Below are 19073 nucleotides of genomic sequence, written 5' to 3' on the forward strand. Positions count from 1 at the left end.
TGGTTTTGAGCCTCTGACACAGAACTGGTGGCTTTTAGCAGAGACACCACCGGACTGGCCACCACTCCTGCCCCTTCTCTGTGAAGTGACACTTCTTGGGGTGGGTATCTTCCATGGTATAGGCTTGTCTGGGGTTCTCAGACTCATGAGATAGGAACCTTCAGAATGTTAGGGTGGGCTGTTGGCACTTATAGCTGGGAGCTTACTGTCCCTGTGGCTTGAATACTAAAGAAATGCCACTTTTTGTACCTCAAATGGTACGAAATGATGGTGCGGTGGGTATGTGACGTGTAGCTCCTTCCCTTGTGTGATTTTCCTGATGCCTCTGCTGCATTTAACAGCTGTGATCATACACGCAGCTCCTGTGCTCCCTTCACACCACCCTGAGAGCTCGATCCGGCCTCCCCCACAGCTGCAGTGTTTTCCTGATATTCCTCCTCAGCCTGCTGCAATGCTTAATGCTCGACGCTCTCCCTCCTCGCCCTGGAAAGCCTCTCTCCCTCTTCTGGTCCTGCGCTTGCTGTCCCCCAATCATCAGACCCTCTGTAACCAATCACTCGCTGCAACCCTTGAAACATCTCAAAATCAACATGCTACAACCCCCGAATTCATAATCTTGGCCAAATTGGCTCTCTGTCTCTATTCTCCATCTCGATTCATGTCATGACATTCAGACAGTTGAGTTAGAAATTTAGGGGCACCTCTGACTCTTCCCCCCACATTGAGTTAGTTATCAAGACCTGACCCTTAAAAAAAAACTTCTTAAGCTTTTCTAAACTCTATTAGCATTTCTGCTTCTCGTGTGCTGGTAAGTGACTAACAGCTCTGAGGGGAAGCTCTGAGGGGAAGCCTTGCTTTATAGCATTTGCCTAATGTCTGTGGCGTAAATACTCCCACCATGGCTGCCATGGCTGATTTCAAGCCATCCAAGGTTTAATAGTGTCTCCCCCAAATTTCTAGAAACTGCATTGGCTTTTGCAAGATGGTACAAGCCAGTTCCACTGCACCTTGGCCCCAACCCTCCTTGGTGCTTCTCAGCCCGTCCCTCTTCAAACTCCTCTCCCCTCAAGCCATTCTGTAGCCAGCTGCTACACTAGGGTCCGACCCTGCCACTCCCCTGCAGAAACCATGCTGGCGGCTTCCTGGGTGATTCAATCCACACCGCTCACCAGTGCCCTGAGCTCTTGGAGACACAACCCTGCCTACCTCGCCAGTGTCATTTCTTGGCTCCTATCTTTTTTTTTCTCTTTGAGGCTCAGCTCAGCTGAAACCCCCGCCCACCATTTTTCAGGTTGGGTCAGTTGCCCCTTCTCAGCAGGCTTTGATTACTGCACTTATAGCCTTGTACTTATGGGGTTTTGTTTTTGGTCTTTCTTTCTTATGAATCTATAAGCTTCTTGAGGGAGAGGTCATGTGTTTGTTTTTTTCCCCTAGCTTTCTATATATAGAACAGTGGCTTTCTCATTGAAATTAATCAATAAACACTTCTTTTTTTAAAATAAGGATTCTTTTTCTTTTCTTTTTAAAAAAGATTTTATTTATTTATCTGAGAGAGAAAGAGAGAGAGAGAGAGAGAGAGAGCATGATGTGGGGGAGGGGCAGAAGGAGAGAGAGAAGCAGACTCCCTGCTGAGCAGGGAGCCCAACATGGGGGCTCCGTTGGATCCTAGGACTGTGGGATCATGACCTAAGCCAAAGGCAGACGCTTAACTGACTGAGCCACCCAGGCACCCCTGAAATCAATCAATAAAGAGTTCTTACCGGGGATGTACTGTATGGTGACTAACATAATATAATAAAAAATCATTATAAAAAAAAAAAAGAGTTCTTAATTATTAAAGTAAGATTATCAAAGTTCTGCACGCACTCGTGTGTGTGTGCGTGCGTGTGTGCGCGCATGTGTGCGTGCATGTGTGTGCATGTGTGCATGCGTGTGTGTGTGCATGTGTGTGCATGTGCGTGTGTGCATGTGTGTGCGTGCATGTGTGCATGCGTGTGTGTGCATGCATGTGTGTGTGTGTGTGTATTGGGGATGAGGTGGAGGTTTAACAATTGTCTATTTACCTGTTTCTGTGTAACAACTGCTCCTCCCCCTATTGTAGCTTAAAACAGCAGCAATTGTTTTGCTCAGGGACCTGGGGTCTCACGGGGTCTGCTAGGCAGCCCTTGCCCTAGTTTCTTCTGCAGATGCTGCTGCAGTCAGGTGGGAGCTGGAGCGGGAGCCGTCTCAAAGACTTTACCTCCCTATCTGGGAAGACTCAGATGGTCGGGGCTCCTCAGGACTCTGTCCCCACACATGGCAGCCTCAGTGGCTGGACTTCTTCCAGGTGGTTGGAAGTGGACTTCCTCTGCCCCTGCTCCCACCTGTCCCCCCATGATGACTGTCATCTGTCTATTTCCATGTTTGGAGAGTACACCCCCTCCCCAACACTACAAGATGCTTTCAGATGTGCTTTTCCTGCTTTCAGTCATGACGGACCAGGTTTTAGGTCAGAAGCTCCAAGTTTTTCCTTCCTGAGGCTGAAAACTCTTCTCGGTCTTTCTGCAGCTAACCATGTGTCTCCCGAAAGTCACTACGATGGCGACAGTGGAAGCCAAGTTGTTGAGAGAAAGCCCTGGGAGCTCTGACTGGCAGATTATAGGTTAAAAAAAAATAGGTGAGTTTTTATTTTTAAAACGCACAATCCGTATTTTCCTTCCCCGTCCCTCTAAGTCCCGATCTCTGCCACTTTCCCCTTCCCTTCGTTGATCACAGATAAGGTCTTCACCAGCAATTTACAACAATTGAATACTTTTTGCACCCTATTTCGTGCAATAGATACTTTTTTAAAAAGGCAAGTTTTTTGACGGTGATAAAGCCATAAAAATGATCTTCAAGGATTTGAACTAAGCAGGAAAGATGCTCGGCCAGCAATCCGAAGACTTGGGCTAGATCCCAGCTGCACTATTCAACAGTCACCTCTCTGAGCATCACTGTCCTCATGTGTAGAACTGTAACGCCTGCCTTGATGGCCTTGAACATCCATAAGGATCAGCTGAGCTAATACACGCCAGGGTGACTGTCAGAGCGGGACACACACGCAACACTGCACTCTCCCAATGCACCAGATGAATGCCCTGAGCAGAGGAAGGGCCATGGACGCTGACCTCAGATCTGAATTCTGGACCCTGTCATGCACTGGCTGGTTTTCTGTGACACCCCTTTCCCCTGGTTCTCCTGCTGCCTGTTTGGGGTCACTGCTCCTAGGCAGGTGCTCCTCCCGTTGATGTCTGATGGCTGGAATCCTCAGGTCTTGCTCCTCGGTTCTACCCTCTGTGTGTGAGCTCTCTCCAGGGAACCTCATCATTGCCATGTCCTTAAATCCCATCTCTTTGTGGTGACTCCCAAGTTTATATCCCCCTGTCAGACCTCTTCTTTGAGTTCCATGCTGGTCTGTCCACCTGCCTCCTGGAGATCCCTCTTCTGGTGCTGCACACACAGCTCCAGTATAACTGGATGAAAGCAGTTCTGATCACGTCCTGTCCAGCAATGTGTGGGATGCCACCCGCATCCAGTCCACCCACCTGAGTTCTTCACGTGGTCTCCTCTACATCTCTGTGAGCTTGAAGTTCACCATCGGCAACTAACTTAGCTCTGGGTAGATCCATTCCAGTTACACCGTCACCTCCCCCCTACTCACTTCCCGCGTAGCTCGGTCCACACGCCCGATGGCAGTACTCATTTCTTGTTCGCTTGACCGTTACTGGTTATCCTTTCTAGAAAATTAGCTCCATGAGGGGGACCGCATCTCCTGTTCACCTTTCTAGCCCCAGGGCCATGCAAAGTGCCTGACCCATAGCAGATACTCTGCAATTATCTGATGAGCACATGAATGCGTGCCCTGAGCGGGTTACTAACCTTGAGATAACTAGGTCTACTCCGTAACAGGAGAATTGGGTGAGATATGAGATAATACCCTGAGAAGAGCCTAGTCCAGGACCTGGCACATCGTAGGTGCTTAATAAATGTTAGTTCCCCTTCCTATAAAGAATAAAAGAATACGCTATACGGGTTGTAAGGAATATGTCCTTAATAAAGATTCACTACATAAGAGGTGGGGAGAGGGTTCCTGGTTAGGAGCTTCTTAGGACCCAGCCAGGCAGAGAAGTCTAGAAAATTCTCTTCAAATAAAGACCTCCGTGTGTCATATTCACCCACCCCAGATAATACTTGCTTACTGTTGCATTCAGAAAGACATGAAAACAAAACAAAATCAAGGCCAGAGCTGCTACCATGTGGCCGTTGCTAGGCTGGATTCTAGGGATCCCGTGACAAAGGAAACGTTGACTTCCACTCCGTAGTCGTTGGTTGTCATGGGGTTCCTTAGTTCTCATGACTTGCTCAACTAAACAAAACAAAGGCGCTTTATGAAACTGCAGAGGAAATAGGAAGTAGTAGGAAAGACCCTTAGCTTTTGAGATATTTATTAAAAGTTGGAGAGATTTGTCATAAAGGGATGGAGAGCATCCGTGCCAGGAGGAACAGCGCCTGGAATGCAGTGGGTACCTGACGCTTATTAAGCCGGATCGAATTTTCCCCAATCTGTGACTGTTTGCGTCCAGCAGATGGCGCCAAACGACTGGTTCTAGCTGGGATACACAGGCTCTGGAAAACATGAAATGTGTTTCTACAAAGCCGGCATCTTAAACAGGGCGCTCGAATTGTCTGTCTCAGACCCTTTCTTTCTCCTTTTTTAAAAAAAGATTTTATTTTTAGGTAATCTCTACACCCAACGTGGGGCTCGAACTTACAACCCAGAGATCAAGAGTCATATGCTCTACTGACTGAGCCCACCAGGCGCCCCTTTGAGATCCTTTTGCTCTCTTTTAGTATGACCTGTGGATCAGAGTAAGGCGTGGACAAGAAAATGGTTGCCTGTCCTGGAATGTGGTAATATTGCGGAATAATGGAAATGTAGGTGAAACACAAGAGATAACCTAGTAAAACTGCATCTAAATATGGAGTGGACATGTGTGTGTGTACTTGTGATGAAAAATTCCTCAAAAAAGAGGTAATGAGAAAGTATTTTTTTAAATGTTTTTTTATTATATTATGTTAGTCACCATACAGTACATCCCTGGTTTTTGATGTAAAGTTCGATGATTCATTACTTGCGTATAACACCCAGTGCACCATGCAATACGTGCCCTCCTTACTACCCATCACCAGCCTATCCCATTCCCCCACCCCCCTCCCCTCTGAAGCCCTCAGTTTGTTTCTCAGAGTCCATAGTCTCAATGAGAAAGTATTTTTAAAAACCTATAAAGAGAATTAAAAAAGTTGGAGAAGATGAAAGAGCGTATACTCAAGTGAGCATAGTAGGGAACTTAATTTGGAAAGTATTAATATGGAAAGTCCAAACGAAAGGGTCCTATTCCTCTATTCCTCACAGTCCTAGTGGGTGACTTGAATTTCAATGACTATCCTAAGCAGAGGATTCAGAAAAAAGACCAAATTGTCTAGAACCAAATCAATGAAATTCATTTCAAGGGACTCTCCCTGGCTCTCAGGGACTGGGAAGGACCCAAACCACACACAGTGCCTGTTAGGGAAGAGAAAGCCAAAGCTTCGGGTTCTGAAAGAGGACATTCTCTACTGCAGAAAAGGAGAAAAGCAAAAAGCAGTGTTGAATGGTCATGGTAGACCTGTTGGGTTCACTTTCTTTTTAGGCTTTAAGAATCTCCCATTGAAGGGACCCTGGATGGCTCAGTCGGTGGGCATTCGACTCTTGATTTCAGCTCAGGTCATGATCTCGGGGTTCTGGGACCGAGCCCTGTGTTGGGCTCTATGCTCAGTGTGGAGTTGCTTGTCCCTCTCCCTTTGCTCCTCCCCCTGTACTTTCTCTCTCTCTCTTTCTATCTCTAAAGTAAATAAATAAAATCTTAAAAGAAACAAAAAGGGAAAATCTCCCATTGAAACAAAAAGTCTGCATTGGATAAGGTGGAGGCTATGAAGAAGGGGTTTCTTCCTGCTGTTCTTGGGGCATGTGTTGCTCAGGTTAGAAGCTATTTTCAGAGCAGGACCATTGCTCTAGTTTGGAAAATGGTTCTCTGTGTCCTGGAGCCCCTACCTGGAGACATTTCCAAAGGGAAGACACAGGGGAGAGCATCCCTGAGATATTCCAATGATTGTACACAGGCTACTGCTGAAGACCAGACTAAGACCCTCTCACAGCTTGCCCAGGGAGGTATGGCTGCTCTCGGGAATGTGCGAGTTAAAAAACTCTTAAGTGAAATGATGCTCCAGGCAGAAGCGTCATTAAAACATAATAGTATGTAATTACGGGCTTTGCAATTTGCCTCAATTCCAATGGATTTACAATGCTGCTTGCAAAAAATTTTTTTAATTCCTTTCTTTTACAAGAGTTGACTTCTTACAAAAAGAGTATGACGCCCAGGTTGTTTCAAATTTGAGCTTAATTATAAAATCTATGGAGAGGAACAGTGTTTAATCCAGACTATTCCAATTCATCATTCAAAAAAATGTCTTGTGAACATACTCTGATAAGCTAGTGGCTCTCAACAGTAATATGCTAAAGAGTCATCTGCAGTGAGGGGGGCACCTGGGTGGCTCAGTCGATTAAGCATCCCACTCTCGATCTCAGCTCAGGTCTTGATCTCAGGGTCCTGAGTTCAAGCTCCACATTGGGCTCCAGGGCATGGAGTCTACTTAAAATAAAATAAAAGAATCACCTGGGGTTCGTTTGTTAAGGTGCAAATTCCTACCCCAATGGCCAGACATTCTGATTGTAGAGACTGGGGGTGGAACTCAGGAATTTGCATTTTAGAGTTAATGTCTTCATTTCAAGTAATTCAGAGCAGAAGATGGAAAGACCATCCTTAGAGAAATACTGCCCTAAGCAAGGCAGGATTAGTCAGTCAGAGAAACCTTCAAACTGACTTACTTCCATTCATTCATTCACTCCCTCCCCCCCCCTTTTTTTTTTTAAGATTTTATTTATTTATTCGACAGAGACAGAGACAGCCAGCGAGAGAGGGAACACAAGCAGGGGGAGTGGGAGAGGAAGAAGCAAGCTCACAGTGGAGGAGCCTGATGTGGGGCTCGATCCCAGGACTCCGGGATCACGCCCTGAGCCGAAGGCAGACGCTTAACCGCTGTGCCACCCGGGCGCCCCCTACTCCCTCCCCTTCTTCTGAACACTTAATTCACCAAACATTTCTGGTGTCCTACTTTGAACTTGGTGCTGTGGGACATAGTTAATACAAGGAGACTCAGTTCCTGCTTGAAGGAACTTCTATCTAATGTCTGATACAGATATTCACGTCTATATGAATGACAATGTCAGGTGTTAAGCAGTGTTTGCAGATATGATATGGGTGTCAAAGAGTATCTCAGGGATCGAGAAGGAAGTCTTGTCCGTGTGAGCTCAGGGAAGGAGGAACCGCTCTGCGGACAGGGTGGAACATTGCCTGGGGCCTGAATGATGAGAAGTGAGCAGGATATTTGAGGTGCAGGAACAGCCTTGTTTCATATCCTATGTATTAAGCAAGAATATTATTATCATCCATAGCCTCTACTAAAGATAGCAGAGTGGCAAAGCACGGCCAGGGATTAAAAGTATAATCTCGTTAACTGCCTTCAGAGGAGAAATAAGGATGAGAAGCCAAAAGTTCCTGAATCAGCAAAATCATCTCCTTGTTTTTTTCAATATTCTGGTGTCAATTGGACCATTCGCTACTTTGCTAAGTTGATAGAGAGTAGAAATGCTTGACATGACATGTTTATTACATATAACCTGTTTTTCTCATAGACCGATATCTCTTTCATCCAGCTGCCTTCAGAAAGTTAAAATTATGATAAGACACATGACAGGTATGAGCAATTAGCACCTTAAGAAGAGGATTAGGACTGTTCAAAGCCAGGGGAGGGAGATTAGTCAAATCAAACATCACTTATTTAACAAAGAGATCTGTATTCCTAATACTTATGTTCAGACGTGGTATTTTTCTTAGCTGTATTTTTCCTATTTCATTACATGAAAGAAATTTTAATCCATCTACCTTGTTCCCCTGCCCCAGCCCTGTTTGCCAGTACCCTACAGAGCATCAGAAACCAAATATTTAAAGTATTATGTCACTGAGTGTGTAGAGAAGTGGCATTTTTCTACCGCCATGCTTGGTGAGAAAGGACACAGACTTTGGAGCCAGACAATTGGGTTTTTAACCTTAGCTCGATCACTTTCTATCTGCATAGCTTTAGCGAAGTTACTTAGCTTTTATGGGCCTCGGTTTCCTTATCTGTAAGCAGACATAAATAGGATTCTTATGATGATTAATGAATACATATAAAAGCACTTAGAACAGCCCATAGCAAGGGCTCAGTCATTGTCAGCTACCATCATGAGCTCTGGTGTTAAGGAAGATACACAAGGACAAGTTTCATAGGATACGTAGGTAGACTGGAGAGGTATTAATATATTTTGAAAATCAGCTATGATATGGGGCTAAAAGTTATTCAAACCCCCAAGAAAATTATATCTTCTCTTGTAACAGAAAACATTTAGACTATAAGAATGCGTAATATAAAATCATATAACACATATTTTAAATATGAGAATAACAAGAATAAGGACATAAAAGTACTGGAGAGGAGTCCAGTACAAAAACACATACATGGTGTCTTATGTACACGCAATGGCTGAACTACACATTTGTCTCTAAGCTCCCTGGTAATCACTGCAGAAAAGGGGGACATGATCAGTTGCAAGATAAAAAAAGGCCAATTGTTCAGGAGAAACACAATTACTTACACAATTACTTGCACTGTTGTGACCCAAGGGACACTCACCAGCTCAGCTTTGGCTGAGAATTTGTAATGCAATACACAACATCTTCCACATCTTTTCAGCAGTGGAACTCCTGGGTTTCACGAGGCTGCTCTGATAAAGGTCCTCAAATCATCACCCCAGGGCACTTCAGTAACTTGGTTCTAGGAGGAGAAGGATTGTGTGGCACCTGTGGGCAGGTGCTTGGCTGCCTGGCCATCTTGCCTCATCGGGAGGAAGATTTTACAATGCCTGGAATGCCCAAAACTTCTCTCTCATTCCAAGTTGTTTGGTTTCTTAAAAGCCAATTGCAACTGTTTTCTCATTTAATCCTCAGAAACCTTTGAGTCAGGGATCATTAAACCCATTTTACAGATAAAGAAACTGAGTCCAAGAGTACTTGGACAGTGAGGAAATGGTAGGTGAGGATTGAGGAGCTGGCTCCCAGAGCTCATCTGGACCTTCAGGCCTGACCCAGTACCAGACGTCTCCGAGCCCTGCTCCCTCCACCTCACTGCTCAGTCACTCTTTTATCCATCAACATCTGATTTTTATGCCTATAGCTCCATTGAAATTGTGCTGGCAAAAGTCACAAATGCTAATTTATTATCAAATCCAGTGACCCTTTTCTCAGCTTGCCTTTTTAAAAAAATTTGAAACAATCAGTTATTCACTCTGTGGCATTCTGTTCTCCTTCGGTTTGGGGAGCCCTAAATACACCTGGTCCTCCTCCTACTTTCCCTACCACTTCTGCTCATTAGGCCTTTTGAGCAGCTCCTTCACCTGCCTCCTAAATGTTGGGGTCCCCAGGATTCCATCTTTGGCCCTCTCTTCATACTCCCCAAGAGAGCCAATCCTCTCACACGAATCAGCTGCCATCCCGAAAACAGTAATTCCCAAACTTACAGAGTAGAGTCACATCCTGTATGAGGTTGAGTTCTAAGATCAGGGTCAGAGGAAAAACAACATTTCTTCAACATGAGACTTGTTCATTGTTTTTCAGTTGAATAAGATGAAACAGCTGGCTCAAATTTGGAGCAATTATGTAGAAAAAAACGTTTCGTTACAGACTGGAATTATACTTGGAATGGTGAGGTGTTCGTATCGTGAGGACATAGGAAGGAAATGAGACCATCTGGAGGAGGGGCAGGTTTGTAACCCCCATTTCACTGCCTGCTTAGAGCCACTGTGGGGGGAGATGGCAGAAAAGAGAACATTCCTCCCCTCTCTCTGTTATTTATTTAAGACCATGCACACAGGTGAATTTGCATGCATTAACAATGACTCCATGAGCCTCCGTTCTCTGTCCCCTGGACATTTTCATTTGGTTTTCCCACAAGATTTCAAACTTAACATGCCCACTATTTCTCATCTTTACTTCCCTCTCAGTTTTACTTGATACAGCAAGATATCCACTATCTGTTACTGCTGTTATAATGATACTCCCAAATTTTGGTGGCTTAACCAATAAAAACGTATTTCTCATCTGTGTCACATTCCAAGGTAGGCCAAGAGGTGGAGGGTGGAATGCGGCACAGGAGGCCCACTCTATGAGGTCATTCAGGGATCCAGACTCAAGAAGGTTCTGCCATCTTCCATAGGTAGCATCCAAGGTTGCCTTGGTGCCAACATGCAGTCAGGAGAGGGGGTAGAGGAGGGCATGGCAAGGCCACATCTATGTGTTAGCATCACACCACATCTATTCCCACTTCACCAGGCCACCTGGATGCCAGGGGAAGAGTTCCCATCCCATCACCAAGTCTGCACCATGAGAGGGAGCGTAGCACCACATTTCCTTGGGGAGGTCGCCATCTGTCATTCTCCTTCCTCCCCGTTCCTAATTTGTTCTTTCACTAGTTTTCTCTTTTGTAAAAAGGGCCAACAATTGTGCTCTTCACAGGGGTTGTTGTGAAAAGTGAGAAAACCTGTGTAAAGCAATCAGAATGCGACTGACTTACAGTTGATGCTCACGAATGGGTTAATTATTATTGTTATTAGTTAGCTGCAGGACTTCATCACCTGCCCTGTTATATCAACCTAGAAACTCTCTTCCCTCATCACCAACTGCCAATCAGTCAGTCCTACTTACCCAGTTAAAAATAATACATACATATTTATGTGTCTTTAAATGCAAGAAACAATGTTTGTGATATGAAAATCAAAACATATGGATTTGGATCTTTTTTCTAAAGAAGGAAACAAAAGCCATTCACCCTGGGGGATCCAATATGGCTTCAACTGCCATCTTTAAAATGGGTCCTATATGCCAGATGGACTTAACAGATATATATATTCAGAACATTTCATCCTAAAATAGCAGAATACACATTCTTTGTCAGATGTTCATGGAACATTCTCCAGAATAGATCACATATTGGGCCACAAAACAGACCTCAGCAAATTCAGGAAGATTGAAGCCATACCATGCACCTTTTCTGACCACAGTGCTATGAAACTTGAAGTCAAAAATCTGGAGAGAGCACAAATACATGGAGGTTATATAACATGCTATTAAACAATGAATGGGTCAACCAGGAAATAAAAGAAGAAATTAAAAAAATACGTGGAAACAAATGAAAATGAAGACACAACAGTCCCAAACCCTAGGGATTCAGCAAAAGCTGTGCTAAGAGGGAAGTTTACAGCAATAAAGGCCTACCTCAAGAAGAAAGAACAATCACAAATAAACAACCAAACCTTATACCTAAAGGAGCTAGAAGAACAGCAAATGAAGCCTAAAGCCAGCAGAAGGAAGGAAATAATAAAGATTAGAGCAGAAATAAATGATATAGAAACTAAAAAAAACAGTAGAACAGATCAATGAAACCAGGAATTGGTTCCTCGAAAAAAATCAATAAAATCGATAAACTTCTAGCCAGACTTATCAAAAAGAAAAGAGAAAGGACATGAAGAAATAAAATTACAAATGAGAGGGGGAGAAATAACAACCAACACCACAGAAATACAAACAGTTATAAGAGAATATTATGAAAAATTATAGGCCAACAAATTGGGCAATCTGGAAGAAATAGATAAATTCCTAGAAACATATAAACTACCAAAAGTGAAACAGGAAGAAATAGGAAATTTGAACAGACTGATAACCAGCAAAGAAATAGAATCAGTAATCAAAAAAACTCCCAACAAAGAAATTCCAGGACCACATGGTTTCACAGGTAAATTCTACCAAACACGTAAAGAAGAGTTAATATCTATTCTTCTCAATCTATTCCAAAAATCAGAAAACGAAGGAAAACTTCCAGATTCATTCTATGAGGCCAGCATTACCCTGATACCAAAACCAGATAAAGGCACCATTCAAAAAGAGAACTACAGGCCAATATCCCTGATGAACATAGATGCAAAAATTCTCAACAAAATACTAGCAAACTGAATCCAAAGATGTGTTAATAAAAATCATTTGCCACAATCAAATGGGATACATTCCTGGGTTGCAAGGTGGCTCAATATTTGCAAATCAACGAATGTGACGTTATCACATTAATAAAAGAAAGGATGAGAACCATAAGGTTATTTCAGTAGATACAGAAAAAGCATTTCACAAAGTACAACATTCATTCATGATAAAAACCCTCAAGAAAGTAGGTTTAGAGGGAACACACCTCAAGATTTTAAAGCCCACATATGAAAAACCCACAGCTAATATCATTCTAAATGGGGAAAAACTGAGACCTTTCCCCCTGAGGTCAGGAATAAGACAAAGATGTCTACTCTCAACATTTTTATTCAACATAATTGTTGGACTAGTCTCAGCAATCAGACATCAAAAAGAAATCAAAGGCATCCAATTGGCAAGGAAGAAGTAAAACTTTAACTATTTGCAGATAACGTCATACAATATATAGAAAACCCAAAAGACTCCACTAAAAAATCGCTAGAACTGATACACGGATTTAGTGAAGTCACAGGATACAAAATCGATGCACAGAAATCGGTTGCATTTCTATACACCGATAATGAAGCAGCAGAAAGAGAAATGAAGGAATTGATCCCATTTATGATTGCACCAAAAACCAAAAGAGACCTAGGAATAAACCTACCCAAAGAGGTGAAAGACCTGGGGCACCTGGGTGGCTCAGTCGTTAAGCATCTGCCTTTGGCTCGGGGCGTGATCCCGGCGTTCTGGGATCGAGTCCTGCATCAGGCTCCTCTGCTGGGAACCTGCTTCTTCTTCTCCCACTCCCCCTGCCTGTGTTCCCTCTCTCGCTGGCTGTCTCTCTCTGTCAAATAAATAAATAAAATCTTAAAAAAAAAAAAGAGGTGAAAGACCTGTACTTTGAAAACTACAAAACACTGATGAAAGATATTGAAGATGATAAAAAAGATGGAAAGACATTCCATGCTCATGGATTGGAAGAACAAATATAGTTAAAATGTCTATATTATATAAATCAATCTACGCATTTACTACAATCCCTATTGAAATACCAACAGCATTTTTCCCAGAGCTAGAACAAATAATCGTAAAATGTGTATGGAAGCACGAAAGATCCCAAATAGACAAACAAATCCTGAAAAAGAGAAGCAAAGCTGGAGGCATCACAATTCAGACTTCAAGATCTATTACAAAGCTATGATAATCAAGACAGTATGGTATTGGCACAAAAGTAGATGCATAGATCAATGAACAGAATAGAAAACCCAGAAATGAACCCACAATTTTATGGTCAACTAATCTTCAACAAAGCAGGAAAGGATATCTAATGGGAAAAAGACAGTCCCTTCAACAAATGGTGTTGGGAAAACTGGACCATTTTCTTATACCATACTCAAAAATAAATTCAAAATGGAAAGAAGACCTAAATGTGAGACCTGAAACCATAAAAATTCTAGAAAAAAACATAGTAACTTCTTTGACATCGACCATAGCAGTTTTTTTCTAGATATGTGTCCTGAGATAAAGGAAACAAAAGCAAAAATAAACTATTGGGACTTCATCAAGATAAAAAGCTCCTGCATAGCAAAGGAGACGACAAAACTTAAAGGCCACCTACGCAATGGGAGAAGACATTTGCAAACAGCATATCTGATAAAGGGCTAGTATCCAAAATCTGTAAAGAACTTACCAAACTCAACACCCAAAAAACAACTAATCCAATTAAAAAATGGGCAGAAGACACGGATAGATATTTTTCCAAAGAAGACATCCAATTGTCTATCAGACACATGAAAAGATGCCCAATCACTTATCATCAGGGAAATGCAAACCAAAACTACAATGAGATATCACTTCATGCCTGTCAGAATGGCTAAAATTAATAACACAACAGACAACAAGTGTTGGCGAGGATGTGGACAAAGGGGAACCCTCCTGCACTGTTGGTGGGAATGCAAACTGGTGCAGCCACAGTGGAAAACAGTATGGCAGTTCCTCAGAAAGTTAAAAATAGAGCTACCCTATGACCCATCAACCATTTTACTAGGTATTTACCCAAAGAATACGAAAATACAGATTCAAGGGGATAGATGCACCCCTATGTTTATAGCAGCATTATCTACAAGAGCCAAATTATGGAAACAACCCAAGTGTCCATCCATTGTTGAATGGATAAAGAAGTGGCATATATACACAATGGAATATTTATTAAGCCACAAAAAAGAATGAAGTCTTGACATTTGCAATGACATGGATGGAGCTAGAGAATATAATGCTAAGTGAAATGAGTCAGAGAAAGACAAATACCATATAATTTCACTCATATGTGGAATTTAAGAAACAAAACAAATAAGCAAAAAAGGGAAAAAAAGAGAAACCAGGAAACAGACTCTTAACTATAAAGAATAAATGGATGGTTACCAGACGGGAGGTGGGTTGAGGGGGGATGGGTGAAACAGGTGATGGGGATTAAGGGGCACGCTTGTTGTGATGAACACCGGGTGGTGTCTGGAAGTGTTGAATCATTATATTCTCCATTTGAAACTAATGTTACATTGTATGTTAACTGGAATTTAAATAAAAACTTTAAAAAAAGGGTCTTATATGACTGGATTAGAACTCCCAGATGGAAGGGATCTTATTCCCTCATTTTAAAACCAAGGAAACTGCAGCCTGTTAATGGCAAAGCTGGTGCTCAAATCCAGGTCTTTTGACTCCAGTCAAGTGCTCCGTTGGACTTAGCTCCTTCCTACATAAGAACGTTCATATATTCCTCTTGATACTCATCCTGTTTACCTCCCAGTAATGTCACAGAAAAATTAAGTCAGCAAAACTACCCAGGCAACTCCTCTCCCTTGTCCTCATACTTACTGGTTGGTGTCTATTAGGTGAAAATGACTGAGTTTTGAATGTCCTCTAATCTCCTCTGGTTACCAAGCCAGCGAAGATTCCAGAACACTAAATTCTGGCTCTTTTTTTTTTTAATGTAGTTTTTTTTTTTAAATGTTATGTTAGTCACCATACAGTACATCATTTGTTTTTGATGTAGTGTTCCATGATTCATTGTTTGCATATAACACCCAGTGCTCCATGCAACACGTGCCCTCCTTAATACCCATCACCGGGCTAACCCATCCCCCCAACCCCCTCCCCTCTAAAACCTTTAGTTTGTTTCCCGGAGTCCATAGTCTCTCATGGTTCCTCTCCCCTCAGTTTTCCCTCCCTTCATTAAATTCCGGCTCTCCTTAACCTGGTTCTTCAGATCCCCAAACCCAGCGCCACCTCCCTTCCTGCTTTTAATTCTGAGCGGCAGATGGCGCTGTGCACAAGTCTGGAAGATACTGAGAGACCATGCGCTTGAGCTGCCTGCAAAACCCTGCCTTGATTGCGCAGGCAGGCTCAGCCTCCTCTTCTGGGGTTCTAGGGCTCACAGCGAGTGTGAGCTGGTCTGGGGCGGTGTGGCAGAGGCTGCCGGTTCATCACTGATCTTGCTGCCTCGCCTCCTGGGCACACGACTGGACTATATTCCTTGGTTTCTGTTGTAGTGACGGAGCTGTGGCCAGTGTCCTGTGGGAGAAAGTGATCGTCCCCATTTCCAGGCTTGGCCAATGAAAGTCTCCTGCCACCCCCTGCCCCCACCACTCCTCTAGCTGGGTATCAATGCCCAGGATGACCTTGGAAACCATAGGATAAAGGTGGCAGAGTTGGCACCACCCTGGGTCCCTGAATGACTGCATGGAGCTGAAGACCCTCCCTGATTTGGACCCACATTGGGGTGTTACACGAGTATGAATTACTGAAGTCCCCTATGCTTGAGTCTTTTAGGCTAGGGTCCCACTCTCTGCCTCCCAGAGCTACGGCAGAGCAGAGGGAGACAGAAATGCACACAACTAGTTACTGGAATTGATATTGAGTGGGCAGCAAAACAATGGAAGCAGTCCATTTTTAAAAGCTTACACTGAGTTTATAAGCCGAGGAGATTTAATGAGTAGCTGGAGGGATTTGTAGGAGAGGAACCAAAGCATTCCAGGCAGGGGGAGAGTAGGCACAAAGACAAGGAGGGGTGAATCAGGGCTGTAAATAGGAGGAACGCAAGTACTCTGCAGTAGCTGGGCTGAGAGCGGGCAAACCAGGTGAGGCTCACCTTTCTGAGCCCCCTTGTTCTTAACACAGCTACGTGGCTGTGCTCGGCACCACACTGTGCCAGATGACACGGTGAGTTGTGTGACCTAGAGCCTGCCTATACACCTTACTAGGAGCAAACAAGGCAGCTCCTGTTTTGGTCTGAGTGGTGTACAAATGAAGTATCAGGCTCGGGTTTGTGAGTGACACAAGAATAACGAGTCAATATCCTTTACTTGCAGAAAGTGGTAATCTTTCTGTTTCTATCACCTCCTGTTTTTCTAAAGAGCATTAATGTGGGCTCTGTGTGCCTTTATTACACAAGTCAAGTGTTTTTCTCTCTCTGATTTTAACCCTCTGACCTACAGAAACAGAAACAAAAATGCAACAAATAACTCCACTTTCAGACCAGTGGTATTGGAGAGAGAAAAATAAGTTGTTATCTTTCTGAGAATGGAGGCGAATGCCCTTTCCCCTGACTCCACCTCCCATTTTGGGGGCAAGAAGTATCCAAAATTGTGTGTGCAAGATCCACTGAGAGGCAGGACAAAAAAAAAAAAAAAAAGAAAGAAAGAAAGAAAAAGAAAAAAAAACCACTGAAACTTCCATTAAAAAAAAATTATGTAAGAACATTTAAGATGAGGTCTCCCCTCTTCACAAATTTTGAAGCGCACAATACAGTATTGTTACCTGTTGTACAGGAGATCTCTTTATGTGCTTTTTAAAAAAAGATTTATTTATTTTAGAGAGCATGCATGGAGCAAGTGGTGGGGAGGGGAGGGACAGAGGAAGAGGGAGAGAGAGAATGCCAGAGCAGGCTTCGGGGAGACTGACTCAGGGCTCAGTCCCAGGACCCTGAGACCATGACCCCAGCCAAAATCAAGAGCTGGCCATTCAGCCAACTGAATCACCTAGATGCCCCATCTTTGTGTGTGCGTGTTTTTTTTTTAAATCTAAGCCATACTTAATATATAATCAGTGCAGATAAAAAACATGTAAATAAAAATATGGAAGGTAACTGATTTCATCAGGTAAGCAATCAACAAAGTTTGGAGAACGTACACCCTAGTCGTCTGCATGTTCCAGGTTCCTCCTCAAGTCCCGCAGGAGGGGCCGTCCTCTCCCTACCCTCAGGTGAGCAGCTGCACACCTTTTGCAGGAGGAACCTAGGGAAATGAGCTCCTCCTGTCTCTTCGCCCACAGCCCATTCCTTGGCTCTGGTCCCTGTCTGCTTATCTTGTCCTGGCAGAACTTTTGGTCCTGAAGTCTGCTCCTGCCCAGTCGAGTACTTTCCCTCCTGTCTGGTGACTTCATCATTACCTTTCCCCTATCCTCTCCAGCCCTCCCTTCCCCCTGGGGAGGGGCACCAATCCTTACGTGTCTCAGGCACACTACTTCCTGCCCTCCTGCCCACGATCTCCAGCAGCCGGCTGCCTCCTTCTACCCCAGCCCTGCCTTGGTAATATCTACACTCTGTCCTTAAGGGACTAGTGCCCCACCTAGTGAGTGTTTCCCAGATTTTGAAGGAATACTAATAATACAATAATAACCGTAGTGACAATTGCCATCTGTATGCTGCTAGCATCCTGTGCTTTACATGACCATCTCCAATGCTGACAACAACTCTTTAAGGGAAGGGCTGTCATTCCCACTTTTGGGACAACACAACTGAGGCTGAGACCGTAAGCCCAAATATCTGAGCTGGGATTTGTACATAAATGACCCATCTGTGACCAAAGCCTGGATTTTTCTGCCACACCCCAAGGCTTTCCTCACCAGTACCCAGCATAGTAGGGATTAGATATGTCAAATCAGTGCTGAAAGAGAAGTATCCCCTTCCTCTCTAAGCAAACCATCTAATTTGCAGGCTGTGATCAAAATAGATAAATAAAATATGTGATTGGAAATACTTGAGGTTCATCTGGGGCGGAGTCAGAATAATAATTCAAAGGAATTCCGACGTCGAGAGCTTTGGTAGTGCATAGGACGCCTGCGTTCCTCTCTCCCTCCTCCAGACAGTGGGAAGAGCAACCCAGCCCAGCCCAGTCCGGCTGCCCCCACCAGTGGCTCAGCCACGGCCACCGCCACAGGCTGAAAACAGATCCCCGCCCTTCCCGCCAGGTGCATCTGGGGCCACGACACAATGTTTCCTCTACTCCGCCTCACACCTGGGTTAACACCTGGGCCGATGTCATTTTTCCACCTTTCAGGTTTATGGTTGTCACTCCAGTGGAATCAAAACCACAGATTTACTCAACGCTGTGGCTTTGGACCAGACAGTGTCCTTGAGCCACATGGTTCTTCTATGCTTCCCCCCACCCTTAGCTACCACCTGAAGATCTGAGCCGGTGGAGAGAACGTGGTTTCTTGGGAGAGAGGCAGAGGCATGCTGAAAACCCACCGCAGCTGCTCTCCACACCTGGGATACATCTAATCAGGACCTAATGCGTCAGCTGTCCCAAAACAGGGCGAGGGTCCCTTCCTCGCCCAAGGAAAGGTAACAGCCCCTGGCTGCCTGTACATTTCCCCCACACAGATGGGGACGGCTAGGTGATCGAGGGTTTTAGACAATGTTCTTTCCCTCAAGTGAGTATCCAGCTGATGGTCCTGCTGCTGTTGTTTATTTCCAGGCCCTTCCGGGGGGGTGGGCGGGGGCTTTCTCTGAACCTTAGCTCCGGGAGGGTGGAGGGCTCTTTTATCGATCGTATGCCCACTGCTCGCTCCCTCTTC

At 44.1% G+C, this 19073-nt stretch overlaps 1 long non-coding RNA gene across 8 annotated transcripts in view; it reads left to right on the forward strand.

Annotated features, from left to right (window-relative positions):
- The window catches only part of LOC113241073 (uncharacterized), a 70234-nt gene that overhangs the window by 11061 nt on the left and 40100 nt on the right, over positions 1-19073 (forward strand). For 4 of the 8 annotated variants that reach the window (XR_003311418.4, XR_007190102.2, XR_008956537.1 and 1 more), the window contains exons 3-4: positions 2548-2656; positions 18669-18840. This is a non-coding gene — a long non-coding RNA (uncharacterized LOC113241073). Of the gene's footprint in view, positions 1-2547; positions 2657-2754; positions 5298-9827; positions 9975-18668; positions 18841-19073 lie in introns of those variants that run through there. The other 4 variants (XR_006411950.3, XR_007190101.2, XR_008956536.1 and 1 more) reach the window with 4 other exon arrangements.

The sequence above is a fragment of the Ursus arctos genome, unplaced genomic scaffold, assembly GCF_023065955.2.
Source record: "Ursus arctos isolate Adak ecotype North America unplaced genomic scaffold, UrsArc2.0 scaffold_30, whole genome shotgun sequence".
NCBI lineage: Eukaryota > Metazoa > Chordata > Mammalia > Carnivora > Ursidae > Ursus > Ursus arctos.